The sequence below is a fragment of the Periplaneta americana genome, chromosome 7 (assembly GCF_040183065.1).
Source record: "Periplaneta americana isolate PAMFEO1 chromosome 7, P.americana_PAMFEO1_priV1, whole genome shotgun sequence".
NCBI lineage: Eukaryota > Metazoa > Arthropoda > Insecta > Blattodea > Blattidae > Periplaneta > Periplaneta americana.
This window is the reverse complement of record NC_091123.1, coordinates 106,414,718-106,427,562: the sequence shown is the minus strand read 5'-3', so window position 1 is coordinate 106,427,562 and position 12,845 is coordinate 106,414,718. Positions and strand designations below refer to the sequence as shown.

General features: G+C 35.5%; 1 protein-coding gene across 2 annotated transcripts in view; it reads right to left on the bottom strand.

Moving 5' to 3' along the window:
• EndoB (SH3 domain containing GRB2 like, endophilin-B) overlaps positions 1-12,845 on the bottom strand; it is a 133,318-nt gene that overhangs the window by 60,016 nt on the left and 60,457 nt on the right. The gene's annotated exons all lie outside the window — the stretch shown is intronic.

Sequence of the window (12,845 nt, the reverse complement as noted above, 5' to 3'; positions counted from 1 at the left end):
ACACAATCAAATGATTTCTTATAATTAACAAATCCATATAGATTTCTTTAATAAATTCTTAATGTTTTTCAATTAAAAGCTTTAAGGTGAAACAGCCATCAGCACTAGGTTACCAGATGTAAAGAGTGAAAAGCAGGACTTTTTCCTGAAAAAGCAGGATTTCCCACAAAAAAGCACGACATAAAAATGTGACACTAATTTTGAATAATTTTGACAAGAATATAAATTGTTGAACTTGGTGTACCATACATTAGAACTTAGTTCTCCAATTTTCAGAAAATTGCACAATATTACAGATACAGTAACTCAGTGGTGCCAACTTTTGGAAAATATTGGGTGGGCTCAAACACTTGAATTATAAGTTAGCCTAAATAAATCTCATAAATAATAATGATAATAATAACACGAATTATTGGTTGGGCTCGGGCCCCACGGACCCATATAAGTTGGCACCATTGCGGTAACTTAAACACATACACTACAGAGATTCGTCACATGAATTGAAATTCACATGCTCAGAGGATGCAAAAGTTCCGGAAGTACACTAATCGATGATTGAAAGCTGCTTCTGCATTCTGACCCAATATTTTTCCATGATCGAAGCACCACCACCTGCTAGGTCATGGTTGTCATTCGATGTTCTTTGGACATACTGTAAATTCGACTGCGATCTGTGATACAGTGTATCACGTTATAACATACAGTATATCACGCGAAAATTTGTATTTTTATGTCCAGTAGCATTAAAAAGCAGGACAATGTACGATTTTTCTTATTCTTATCAGTTTCATTATTAACTCGTTCCTTCTTATTTTCTCCTCTTCTTCCATCATTCTATTCTTACCTATTCTACAGTACACTTTTCACACTCGTATCATATTGACTTTAGTTTTTCAAGTTTTGACTCTTTGATTGGTTCATTGCCTGAATGATCGTCGTATGCCACTGTCTGCATTTATTTATTTCACTCAACTTGTTTTTCCTACTTTTCTACTCTCAACCCTTTACACTGTTTCACTTTCATCATCAGATTTACATTATCTCCACTATTATTCCTGACCTTTTAGAGTACTTCATTGTCCAATTGTTTGTAATATTTCACTACTTGCACTTATTTATCACTTCTTTCTCTGTGTTTATTACACTACTTATGGCTTCCCTAACCTGCTTGTGTTCACTTTTCTTTTTCCAATACTCACTTCACATATTCCCATTCTCTCTCATTGCCACTTCCCAAACACTTAACATTCTGTCCTCAAAATTACTAAGATTTACTGTAATTAATCCTGGTTTATCTTCTTCCTCTGCCCCTTTTACTTACTTACTTCCCTTTTACCTCACTTATCTCCTCCTCAACTTCAGTCATAGAGTTTTCCCTTTCATTTTCACTCGTATATTTTTCTGTCCTTGTATCACTTATGTCACTCTTCTTTCCCAGATTCTTTCTTGTTTATGTCGATCTCGTCCCATTCCATACGTTTCTACGAGTCTTTCCTACTTCTTGCTTTTGTCCGTCTCTTCTCGGTTCGATATTTTCTTTCAGCATCCTCGGTCTGCTCGCTGTGACTTCTGTTTTATCACTTTCATTTTCACTCCTTTCATTCCATTCTGATTCTAACAGCTGTCTTGTTCCCTTACTTGATCTTAGTGTCCATTTTTATTTCTCCTTCTCTTTACTTTTCGCACTGTGCTTTAAATCTGTCAGATTTCCTTTTATTTTATCTGTCCATTGCTCTTCATTTTCTTCATTTCTCCCAATGTTGTATTTTGGAGTTGATAATGTGAAAGTATGTTTCATCTTTGTGTCAATGAGCCAGCCTTATCAATGGTTGATTAGTTTGACTGATACTCTAGTGCCTACTTTGGCCAAGACATCTGCATCTTGGTTACCATTTAGTCTTAATGTGCAGGAATCTACTACAGAAAGATCTGTTCGTTAGGTTCACTGCTCTGGAGTAGTGGTTAGCATGTCTGACTGGTAAACTAATAGGCCCAGGATCGAATGATGGTTGGGAAAAGTTGCTTGGTTCAGGTTTTTTCTGGGGTTGTTCCTCAACCCTTTAAAAATAAATGCTAGGTAACATTCAGTGCCAGATCCTGGGCTCATTTCACCATTATTATCACTTCATCTTCACCTCTTCACCAATTCTGCCTACTTTCATACTCGTATCATCCTATCATACAGAGTGAATAGAATCCAACTTAATACGGGGGTGATTCGAAAAATTAGTTCCGGTCTCGTCTGTCACGTGCAGGAGTGGCAGTAACAGCATCATCTTTGTTCTGCTATGTAGCTTGGTTCAGTACGCTCCCAGCAGTCATTGTGTGATTGCATTCGATGGTTTCTCTCACTAAGACAAGCATTTAAAATGTGTGCAGCAATTGAAGGTCCCAGCAATTGTGAGGTACATGCAGTAATATGGTTTCTGTGGGAAAAACAATTACTGGCAGCTATAATTCATTCTGAACAGCAGCTGCAATTCATCCTCAGATTACTGCATGTACAGGAACATAATGAATGACAGTATTGTTCGACAATGGTGTCGTGAATTCTGAGATGGTCGCACTAACATTCATGATGAAGAATGAAGTAGCTGACCGTCTGTTGTAAATGATGAACTTGTTGCAAAAGTGGATGATGTGGTCAAACAAACTCCCTGTTTCACAATTTTATAACTCTGAGCATTTTCTGCAAATCAATAGAACTGTTCTTATGAAGTGGTGACATAAGTTATCGCATGTTTTGTGCTCGGTGGGTACCAAAAGTTGTCTGCAGCCCAAAAAACCACGAGGATAGGAGTGGCACTGACATTCTTTCAGCGCTACAAGAGTGAAGGTGACGGGTTTGTCGACCAGATTTTGTCGACCAGATTGTCACGGGCAATGAGATGTGGGTTTGATACGTGAACGTCGAAACAAAATGACAGTCAATGGCATGGGGTCACATCAACTCCCCTAAGAAACCACAAAAACGTCTCCAAACATTTTCAACCAAGAAGCTCATGACAACTGTCTTCTGGAACAAGAAAGGTGTACTGTTGGTGGATTTCATGAAACGAGGCACAATAATAAACTCTGGCGTGTATTGTCAGACACTAACCAAACTGAGGAGAGCAACTCAGAACAAACGACATGGTATGTTGAGGTCTGGGTTTGTTTTGTTCCACAACAATGCTCGGCTGCATATTGCCGCACACACTCAAACTCTCCAGTGACAATTCCAATGGAAGTTGTTTCATCATTCACCATATAGTTCTAACTTGCCTCCAAGCAACTATCACCTGTTTCCAAACATTAAGAAATGGTTTGGATCCCAGCAGTTTCAAGTGGATGAGGAGCTCAAGGAGTGCGTCAATAGGTGGTTACAATCATAGGCTGCTGATTTTTACGCAAAAGAAATTTTGAAGGTTGTGAAGCGGTACGACAAATGTCTGAATGTAAATGGAAATTATGTTGAAAAGTAAATGAAAGCTGCACTTTCACTTGCATGTTATACAAGTTCTCTCAATAAAGTGCTTTCTGGGGGGGAAAAAAAATACCGGAACTAACTTTCTACCATAGGTGCCCCAATCTCAGAACAGGATTCTTCATCATAATCGCTAAAAATGTGTAGGCAGAGGCACAAAAGGTTACATGTCAGTATACATGGCATTAGCATTACTATTATATTATAATATTAGGAGTATTATTATTTCATGGATTAATTTGTTTTGTTTCTTGTTTTCATTTCACCTTCATTAATTTCAACTTTATCTATCAACTTCAATAGCTTCGTTCGACCAGAAGATCAGGCAGATGTGGTACTCCTGTAGGTGTTATAGCTGGCTTCTGAAACTGAATTTTGCTACTAACTGTAGCTTCCTAAATTCATCATGATGCTGGATGAGCACCAGTCCCATACACTGGTTAATATTTCATGAAAAAATTTCTTCCTCCATGAGGACTCAAATCAATGCTCATTCCATCACTAGTTCAAGGCAAGACACTTAGGCAGCTAGAGCACATGTCGATTATCAATACAATATAAAATATTTTCCTATTTTTTCAAATACTGATGACAAACTATCATTCTTATACCACTTTTTCTTCAATCTACTAAATGACTAAGCTTATCTTAATTGTTGCAAATAATTCATAGACATCATTTTTAGTTACAAAATTTGTCAAAGGAAGTTCTCAACTTAAGTCAATTCTATACATAATAATTATTACTTTGGACAGAATATTTTTGAGGATATAAAAGTCCATACTGTTTGAACTGGCACAATTTCTTATGTAAGGAGAAAAACACTCTGTAATTTTGGCACAAATACTTGCAATATTAACATTGGGGGGGGGGGGGGGAAACAGTAGTTATGAAAATACCAAGAACTGAAGAGTGAAGACTGGAATATTAAGTTACCAGGCACAAATTTGAAAATGTGGAGAAGTTTAACTATTTGGGAACAAAAATTACTTCAAACAGAAAAATACAGCATGAAATTAGCAAAAGAATACAGAAAAGTTCAAATGTATACAATTTAATAAAACATCTAATTTAAAGATGTACCCTTAAAGAGCAAAATGGGAGGAAAATGGCAATGTATAAAACATAAAAAAAAATGTTATGTTTTATTTAACGATGTTCGCAACTGCAGAGGTTATATCAGCGTCGCCGGATGTGCCGGAATTTTGTCCCTCAGGAGTTCTTTTACATGCCAGTAAATCTACTGACATGAGCCTGTCGCATTTAAGCACACTTAAATGCCATCGACCTGGCCCGGGATCGAACCCGCAACCTTGGGCATAGAAGGCCAGCGCTATACCACTCACCAACCAGGTCGACTATAAAACATATTTCAAGCCAGTTTCCACATATGCTTCAGAAACCTGGGCATACACCAAAAAAGATCTGAGCAGAATTCAAGCCTCAGAGATGAAAACCCTGTGAGGTATTGTACAGAAGACATGAAGGGACAGGATACGAAATGATATAATCAGGGAAACTCTAAGGGTTGAAAAATTAACAACACAATTAGAAAATAAGAGATTACAATGATTTGGGCACCTTAACAGAATGAAAAGGGAAAGGCTGCCAAAGAGAATATTAACCGCCGCCCCCCCCGCCGCCGCCGCCGCCGCCGCCGCCACCACCACCACCACCACCACCACCACCACCACCACCACCACCACCACCACCACCACCACCACCACCACCACCACCACCACCACCACCACCACCACCACCACCACCACCACCCACTGTGAGTGTAATGTGGACCCAACACTTGTGGTGTACTCTGGATATGTACATAGTCCCTGACAAACTAAGAGGTCTACGCTTCTTGGCACTAGCAACATCTATGACCACACTTATGGGGTTGAGGCAAATAGTGAAAAGTTGAGGGCCCTGTCATTGGAGTAAAAAAAATCTCTGTATTTGTAAAGAAGAACGGGGAAGCAAATCGTACGCTTAGGAATAAAAAGAGAGATTACTTGAAGGAAAAACTGAATGAGGTAGAAACAAATCTTATATATAAAAGTCAATGTGGCTATGTATGTATGTATGTATGTATGTATGTATGTATGTACTCGATACAAATCTACACACTTTGACCGATATTTGTCAAAGTTTGCACATTTAACTTTCATAACCCAGAGAAGAACATAGGTTACATTAAAATTGGACAGATGGATGTTAAATTAATTAAAATATAAAAAATAAAAGTAAATAGATCAAATATTCATGTATAATATTAAAATGCACAAGTTTCTACAGTCACTTGTTCTTTATTATTGTCTGTTGCATTCAACATCGACTTTCACGAGGCCATGGAAATTATAACACGAAATTAAATTGCATTGTTGATACATCATGAAGGCTAAAATCTAGAAGACAATACAATAAGTATATTTACGTAGTCCAGGATCGTATTATGAATTTCTCGATGCAGTTGTGCATAGTGAGCAGGCTGTGTTTATCCAACTGAATTCTTTGAAACCACAAGGATTGCTATCACATAATTGAATACTCAATATTGAATCACCAATATTACTATTACGAAATATTGACCCACCAAAATTATGCAATGGAACGAGAATTGATGAGGAAAAAACTAATGAAAAACGTAATAGAAGTGACAATATTAACTGTCAAAACAAAAAGAGAAGATGTTTTCATCCCATGTATTTCTATGATATCCACTAACATGCCTTTCGATTTTAAGCAACTGCAATTTCAATGCGACCAGCATTTGTAATGGCCATTTATTAAAATGAAGCTCAAGGACAGTCGCTCAAAGTTGCAGACATTAACTTAAAAACTGAGTGTTTTTCACATTCTCAACTATATTTCATACAAAGGAGTGGAAAAAAAAATATATATATTTTACACATATCAAAAAGCACTTCAATGATAATTCTGTCATGTTGCTAATGTAGTATGTGAATGTACGTAAGCCCACTGAAAATAACACTGTATTAATTCTAAAATATACGTACTGTTATTCATGTCCGAAAATTTATTACTGCGAAATTCTATCAGTATAATCACGTTACCAATGTAGTACGTTATGCATTGTGGAAAAAGCAATCTCTTAATTTCCAAAATTTATGTTTTTATGTTAAAAAATAACTTCTTGCGAGTTTATATTGTATCTGTATTCTGTATATAAAAAATAATAGAATTAATATGTTCTGAATTTGGGAGATACAATTTCCCAAGTCATGATTAAAAAAAAAAAAAACTGGGTATTATATTATAAGCAGGCGTACAGCGATCAAGCGGTAAAAAAATCTTCCAATGTAGGCTAAATTAAAATATACGTAGCTTATAGGCTATATTGATTCTTTGGTACGACCGATACAGAGATAAATTTGGCTCACAATGACATCACAACGGGTTCAGATTGGGAACAAGAGAATTCCCTTTCATCGTCAGCTGTCTCTGAAATTTAAGCGAAAGCATACATAAACATGAAGTTACGTGAAATGTATGTCAGCACAGCATAGATCAATGTACAGCTGTCAAAAGAAAAAGTGGCCGCTCTCCTGAAACAAAGTTCCCTTCGGGTATCTTTGCTACAATTCGGAGATAGGCGATGTTACATGTTGTTGGACCACGTTGCCTGATATCTACAGTTATAATTGAAGTATTCAATGTGTTATTCGATAGCGTAATGGTAGTGTTCAGGCCTCTTATTCATGAGGTCCTGCGTTCGACTACAACCTCGTGCTTTTTATGTTTCTTTTTTGTTCTATTTTTGAGAGAGACAAACTATACATAATGGCTCCATTCTCTTTTACGATTATTTTAGTAATTAACATCAGGTTCATTAATATATTATGCCATGACTTTATCATTATGATATTGTGGCTGCAAATGGAAAGAAAAAAGATTTTATTCTCAATAAAAATATCTTTTGTGGCATAAACAAAACCAATTTACTGGCGTCGGCCTTAAAACATTCAAACAATTAAGCGTTCAAAAAACAAAACAAAAAGCCACAATTCAATATTTAGTCTATCTTCCTCTTATCTCGATCATCTTGCAGTTGAGTGGGCATGGAATTGACTAGTCTTTGCAAATAGCGACTGTTCTTAGACACGATATTCCAGGCATTCTGAACATACATACATAAGTGTTCTGTCCATGGGCAGGTCTTTCATTGCAAACCCAGCAATCTCCAATATTTCCTATTTTCTGCCATCCTCTTAGTCTCCGCATATGATCCACATATCCTAATGTAGTCTATTATTCTTTTCAACCAGAGACCAAACCAATTCCTTTTTCTCTTTCTAATCAGTTTCAGCATCATTCTTTCTTCACTCACTTTTTCAAACACAATTTTATTTCTTATTCTGTCTGTCCACTTCACACGCACCATTCATCTCCACATCCACATTTCAAATGCTTCAATTCGTTTCTCTTCATTTCGTCGTAATGTCCATGTTCCTTCCCCATACAATGCCACACTCCACACAAAGCACTTCACTAGTCTCTTCCTTAGTTCTTTTTCCAGAGGTCCGCAGAAGATCCTTTTTCTTCTATTAAAAGCTTCCTTTGTTCATGTTTGCAGTTTTTCTTCGGAAGGATAGGTCTAAATGCGGTAACATCTGGTTGCTTTCCGCACACCACTATCTCTTTCGCATCTTATTAAATTCCAGGGGGCCCAAGCATGGAGATGAGGAGAGTGTATTTGACTAATTGGGCCCTCCGAACTTCACCGAAAATCACGGCACGGGTTAAATATTAATTCTATCAGGATGTTTGACCCGATCAGAGACCGGGAAATCTCAATTAGCCTTTGCCCCCCGCATCCTGGACTAGCTTCTACGAATCATCAGAAAATCTTAGAGTGTGATTGGACCAATTTTTCCGAAAATGTTTCCACACTTTTGCCCTCGTAGCTCAGCGGACGAACGTCGGAATTTAGATGTCAACGTCTCAGGTTCAATTCCTCGTTACTACTTTTCATTTTATTGTGGTTCAAGATAGTATAATGTAATAATACAAAAAGAAAAACTAATACCAGTATTATGCAACTGGATTTTTCCAAACCTAATATTAAATTTGTTATTTATATCGCTAAAGAACGATTACAATATAAATAACTTGGATATTATTTATACAGTATCACTAAAGAACGATAACAGAATATAAATGATAAATATCGGTTTGTTTAATTAATATAAGTTATTATATAATACGTATTTAATTATCTAAATAAAATAACCTATTTTACAAAGAAAGATGGTTATTTGTGTTATAATAATTACTTACATAAAATACAGATTATTTATATTGCGAAAGAACAATAACAATATAAATAACTTGAATATTATTTTATAATGCTAATGAAAGAAAACAATATAAATGATAACTTGAATATTATTTATATCGCTAAAGAATGATAACAATATAAAAAACGTGAATATTATTCATATCGGAATTTCACAGATTTATTACAGATGTATTTAAGAAATTGTAGAAGAATAGTAATTAGTAACAGTGTCTATTTATTCTTCTTGGAGCCAAATTTGTAACTTTTAAAAGTGTGGTTACTATGTTAAAGTGTATGTGTTGCAACGGATGCTTGATTTGTTATGTATGTGAGTCAGTTATGGGATGCTTGATGTCGTCACAATGTCGTAATTATAGTTTGATTGTGTTTGTGTGACTATTGTGTATTAATTTATGATGTATGGTACGGAAAGCTGCATATTTGTGTTATAGAAGTGTTACGTATGTGTGCTGTTAATGTTTTTATATGTTTCAAATTGATAACTGATATTTGTTTTGCAATTGCAATGCCTAACTTACGGATTGTTTATGTTTTGTTTACATCGCATAAGCTAATTTAATTTTCTTTTCCATTTCTCTTTATGCCTATGTTTTTTGTGTATAAAACTATAGCCCTAACATACATATGTAAAATAGGGCTAACCCCCATTGGAGATACAATAATAATAATTATTATTCATATCATTATAAAACGATAACAGAATACAAATGATGACTTGAATTTTATTCATATCTCTAAAGAACGATAAAATATAAATAACGTGACATCCATAAAGAACGATAACTGGATATAAATGATAATTTGAATATCATTTACATCGCTAAAGAACGATTAAAAAATAAAATTAAAACTTGAAGAAGGCCCGAACCCACAACCTTTGAATCATTAAACAAAAACTCTACCGCTGGTCTACGAGGTGCAGATATGGAAAACTTTCATAGTTCCGGAACTGTTTGTATAAGCACATGCATCATGTAACATCGCCGCGACCCAAAGTGGACTTTGAAAATATTCGCTGTTCACGAGTGCGGCCACTTTTTTTTTTTTTTTTTGACAACTGTACAGATCTTATAATTTAGTATATCTCTGCTTCTGTTCAACATCACATTTGCGGTAGGGAGGAAGGGAGACGGCAGAAAGGTTGTAATGATTTTTAACACACTGACTCACGACTAAGATAAGCCATTTGGAATTTAACAGTCACTGACAGGCAGAAATAAAATATAAGATCTGTAGAACATTGAGTTAACGTTAAGTGGGCCGAGGGGTGCGTTTTTGTTTTGCTGAACTTCAAGGCAATGCTGGAGGTGTGCTGCAGACAAGAAAGATTGGACAAGAGCTGTAGGAGAAGCCAGGGTCCTTCATGGACTGTAGTGCCAGGAGAATTGAGAATGAAAATCAAAGCAATGCTAACTCATTTAAAGTTTGTGTGGCTGTAGCGTGTATATATTTTCGTTTAGTTTTATTTTATTTATAGTTTAATTTTTCTATTATTTTATTTGTATTTCTGGTGATGTGGAAGAGAAGGTCTGACGGCATTAACTACGTTAAAATAAATAAATTAACACACACACACACACACACACACACACACACACACACACACACACATATATATATATATATATATATATATATATATATATATACATACATACAAACTGAAAAACATTTGAACGTATGGCATGTGATGAAATGTTTTCTTTCGCTGTCTGACCTACAGTTGTTTCAAATTGAGTTAATCCTTTTCAGGCATTTGGATAAGAAGTTCATTTATTCAAGTAAATGACGCTATGTAAAGATTTCATCTTTATGGACGAGGAAATCTCAGTAAAGACAATTCGTTTTGGTTGTCTATAGTTGAATTTCTGAGATTTCCTAAGTTTAACAACCAGTGTAATTTAAAAAATAAAAAGAAGCAAAAAGGATAACCCGGGCAACGCCGGTGCTTTCAGCTAGTAGTAAGAATAAAAACATTAGAGATTTATATAAGGGCATAAAGAAATTCAAGAATGGATATTAGGCAAGGGTAAACGTGATCAAGGATGAGAATGGCGACTTGCTTGCAGATGCTCATTCAATCCTGAACAGATGGAAAAACTATTTTGGACAACTACTAAATATACATACGCCAAATAGAAATGACTGGGATGAAATTGAAATACAAAATGCTGACCCATTTATACCCGAACCCACATTTTCTGAAGTCGAAATTGCGATAGAAAATCTAAAAAATTATAAGTCTCCAGGTATCGATCAAATTCCAGCAGAATTAATATAAGAGAGTGGAAGCGCATTATCTAACGAAATTTATAAGCTTGTACTTGCTATTTGGGAAAAGGAAATTGTACCAGAACAATGGAAGGAGTCCATAGTCGTACCTATCTTTAAGAAGGGGGACAAGACTAACTGTAATAACTTTATAGGAATATCACTTTTGTTGACGTCCTACAAAATTTTGTCCAATATTCTTTTGAGAAGATTAACTCCATATGTAGATGAAATTATTGGGGATCATCAGTGTGGTTTTAGGCGTAATAGATCAACTATTGACCAGATATTTTGTATTCAACAGATAATGGAGAAAAAATGGGAGTATAAGGGTACAGTGCATCAGTTATTCGTAGATTTCAAAAAGACATATGATTCGGTTAAGAGAGAAGTTTTATATGATATTCTTAATGAATTTGGTATTCCCAAGAAACTAGTTCGATTAATTAAAATGTGTCTCAGTGAAACATACAGCAGAGTTCGTATAGGTCAGTTTCTATCAGATGCGTTTCCAATTCACTGTGGGCTGAAGCAAGGAGATGCACTATCACCTTTACTTTTTAACTTTGCTCTAGAGTATGCCATTAGGAAAGTCCAAGATAACAGAGAGGGTTTGGAATTGAACGGGTTACATCAGCTGCTTGTCTATGTGGATGACGTGAATATGTTAGGAGGAAATCCACAAACGATTAGAGAAAACACGGGAATTTTACTGGAAGCAAGTAAAGAGACAGGTTTGGAAGTAAATCCCGAAAAGACAAAGTAGGCCTATATGATTATGTCTCGTGACCAGAATATTGTACGAAATGGAAATATAAAAATTGGAAATTTATCTTTTGAAGAGGTGGAGAAGTTCAAATACAGTGAAACCTGTTCAAATCGGAACCTGAATAATCCGGAATCCTGTCTATTTCGGAACAATTTATTGGTCCCGGCGAAATTTGTATGCATTATGTGTAATTTTTCCTGAATAAAACGGAAACTGTCCAACGCGGAAACGGAAACTGTCTGCTACTGTTCAAAATGGAAACAATATTTTGGACACACCATATTTTGAAACAGCATGTAATTTCAAGGAATATACGAAATATGTGGGGTCACTAAGATAAAAACAAGTTTTCTTTGCAAAATTTTAGAGGGTACGAGGGTGTGCTGGCCTGTCGGTCATAAATTTTATTACCCTGTTGACTAGGCAGACGAGTCTTTTCAAAGATTTTCAATGCTTGACACACGTATACTGTCGTAGCTAAATAGAGCGCAAGTGTAGTGATTTCCAGGTAAAAAAAAAAGTTGCATAAAATGTGGCATTAACATTAAGTGATGAAGTAAAAGTTATCGAGATAAAGGAAAATTAGAAACAAAGTCTATGTGAATTAATTTGAAGTTAAGTTGTGGAAAACTCAGGTGTGACACTTTAAAAATTAAAGATCATAATGAGTGAGTGGCTTGCGGCTGATATTGGTGACACAAAAGGAACCAGAAAGCAACTGTTTATGTGAAAATAAATGAACTGTTGTGAGCGTGAGTTCTTCATGACCTTTCAAAGAACAAGCCAATTTCTGGATCTATTCTGCAAAGCAAGCTATTGAACTGGGAAAGAAATTAAATAAACCAGTATTCAAGGCTTCCAATAGATGGCTCTTAGTCCAATTAATTAATAATGTGTAGCGATATGCAGTACAGTATTAGAGTATAGCGTTAGATATTAAATAGAATGAGATTAGTAAACTTTAGTAATGTTTAATGACTAATGAGTGAGTTACGATAATATTTATACAGAAAATGAGATTT